We start from the raw sequence: 3,427 nt of genomic DNA on the forward strand, positions 1-3,427 counted from the left end.
TTTGCTGTTATTTATATGCAGTAAGTTACTGGTGAACTGCGGCCAGTTGCTTGTTACACACATCAATTAAGTTTGAAAATTGCAGTTTTTATTTAATTTTGCAATTTATAAAGTGGTAGAATTGGTACTTAAATTAAATATTAACATTAGGCTCAGACATGATTAATGTACTTTTAATAAAATCATTTTTATTTTGCACCAAATTTGCACATATCTGTTATGGAGAATGCAAATATAACTAAAGAAATGCATCAACATTTTGGATTTAAAAATGAATTTTCCTAATGATATGCTTATAGTTTTAAACCTATCAGAGTTTCGATCTTCTCTTAAACACAAATATTAGAAAACGGCAACAACTTACCTCCATAGTATTTGTTTTTCCTAACATGGAAGTCAGTAGTGCAGGTTTTTATACATTCTTCAAAAGTCTTTTGTGTTTAACAGAAGAAAGAAACTCAACACCACTTGAGGAAGTGTAAATAAATAGTGAGTAAATTAACATTTTTGCGTGAACTATCCCTTTAATAAATATAGTAACTAACACTAAATGAACTCTCCCAAAGGTCAAACTACATGTGATTTAACTATTCATTTATTTTTATGCTGACTTTATTGTAATAGTATCTGGATGCAGCCTTTATGATGCAAGCTGAGATTGCATTGCTCAGAGATGCAATGTCAGACACGGTGCACTCAATGTGACGTCGGGTTAGGCGTGAGCCCATTCAAGAGTTCACCCTTAGCTGATGAGTGGTTATGAAGTGTGTTAGTCATGCTGTCCCGGGAGAGAGCCCTGAGCTCATAAGATCCTCAAGCCCAGGGCTCCCTCCCGTTTGCAGGGCGAGAGGGGAGTTTGAGCTCAGGTAGATGTGGAGAACTCCCCTGCTGTAGTAGCTAATGAACAGAGAGTAATCGCTCTTAAGAGATAAATACTGACTAGCAGCATGTCTATGGTGCTTGATTAGTCAATTAACTTAAGCTGCATGTTTTTGGATGGTGGGAGGAAACCGGGGAACCCCAGGGAACCCACGTGAGCACGGGGAGAACGTGTAAACTCTGCAGCTCAGATTGCTTCTGCACCGAGTCTGCAGTCAGACCCCTCTCCATTACTGTGGTCCTTTTTAATTTCCATGTCACAGATGAACGTTAGAGTTTTATGTTACATCTTATTATGATATACTGTAATGTTCACTGCATTACTTTAGCTTGTGTGTGTTGCCATGATGGTGTTTATTATAGTATAGTTACGAAAATGGCTAAAATGTGCAGATGTAATACAACAAAGCAATAGTGTATTCACAGAATTAATAAAGCATCGCAGTTTACCGTCAACTTTACATATTTCTTCTCTTAGTGTCTGCATGGTAAGCTTCATGCTAAAATTCTGGCGAGCACAGCTTCTGTTTGTTTATTACTGTAAAGTTTACTGATGTTTTATTTTACAGCTACAAGAATCCTTCAACAGATGAAAGAAACGCATAAAGGTTTGGATGCGCTTGAGGGAGAGTAACACTGAGTAAATGTTCATTTTGGGGTGAACTGTCCCTTTAAATCGCGCTGCATTATTTTCACACACACCATATATAATCACATGACACACGGTCACGTCTGCTCTTTATTTAACCTCCTGCTTTTGCAGTTTTCTCATATGGTGTTCACTCTTGGATATTCATCACACCACAGCATGAAAATGTAATATTCACATGTCGTTTAACTGCTGCTGTGGCTTTAAATGGGGAAATGAATTTTTTAGGGGAATTATTTTTATATCCGAGTTTTCTTTTACCACCAAGAGACTGAGAGGAAGAAAGTAATGTGCACATGAAGACATCAGCATTAATCAGCTTTCAGTTTTATTCATCTGTGACATCGCTTAGATTTTTTAATAACATGAAGATTAATAACTAAACTGCTCAACACATTCTAATATGGACCCTTAAAATATGCTAATAAGCTGCCCTTTAATTTTGCACAACATATTACATTTCACTTCCATCAATTTGATCAAAGTAACCCATTTATTCATCCATTTTCCTTCAGCTTAATCCCTTATTTATCAGGGGTCGCCACAGTGGAATGAACTGCCAACTATTCCAGCATATGTTTTACATAGCGGATGCCCTTCCAGCTGCAACCCAGTACCGAGAAGCACCCATACGCACTCATTCACTCACACACACACTCATACATTACAGCCAGTTTAGTTGATCAGTTCCCCTATAGCGCATGTGTTTGGACTGTGGGGGAAACCGGAGCACCCGGAGGAAACCCATGCCAACACAGGGAGAACATGCAAACTCCACACAGAAACACCAACTGATCCAGCCGGGACTCAAACCAGCGACCTTCTTGTTGTGAGGTGACTAAGCCACTGTGCTAGCCGTAACCCAACCAAAATGTCATTATTTAAAGTATTTATTATTATTATTCTCATCACACTTCTATTTTCTAGTCATTTATCGATTGATTTATTTGTTTACTCAGTGGTTTCTTAGGTTTCCCGGAACACTGCAGGGGAAGGGAGAGCATGTACTGTAACATAGACCAACTCCCCACCGCAGCTTTACATCTTCATTTCTGAGACTGCATAAAGCGTCTCTGCATGACCACAAGACCAGCCATCTAATAAAAACACATGCATGAGTTTAGTTTAGATCTAGTTTAGTGCCATGTGTACAATAATACTGCACACGCCTAACACTGTACACGACAACTTAAAATAACACATTTATTTCCCTCCAGCAGTGCTCAGTTGTGCTTACAGATGGGATATAAATATTCTGAGCACACAATCTAGAAGAAGCGTTCAAATGTGCAATGTTAAAATGTAAATAAATATTAAAATATACTGTAGTCCTCCGCTTTCCCCCACAGTCCAAACACATGCGCTATAGGGGGACTGATGAACTGAATTGGCCGTAGTGTATGAGTGAGTGTGAGTGTGTATTGGTGTTTACTAGTACTGGGTTGCAGCTGGTAGGACGTCCGCTGCGTAAAGCATATGCTGGAATAGTTGTCGGTTCATTCTGCAGTGGCGACCCTTGATGGATAAAGGGACTAAACTGAAGGCAAATAAATGATTGAATGAAAATATTGTCCAAAACATGAGCAATGTTATTAATAATTGCTCTGAATTCTGACATATATTCATGCGTATAAATGAATAAGTGCTGCATCACGTGAAGCAAAAACTAACTAAAATAATATAAATAACTGAAGAAAATACATGAATAAAATGATAAATAAATAAAATACAAATGTATATATATATTCAGTTTCTCTAGTTTTTATGTGGAAACACAATATTAGTTGTGTTGTTGGAGTGTGAACTGGCCTTTTACTGTTTCACAAATGGAAAATGAGTTCAAGCTCAAAGAGGAACACACTTTGTTGCTACATCTTCAGGAAATATTGCATAATACAC

The sequence above is a fragment of the Danio rerio genome, chromosome 14, assembly GCF_049306965.1.
Source record: "Danio rerio strain Tuebingen ecotype United States chromosome 14, GRCz12tu, whole genome shotgun sequence".
NCBI lineage: Eukaryota > Metazoa > Chordata > Actinopteri > Cypriniformes > Danionidae > Danio > Danio rerio.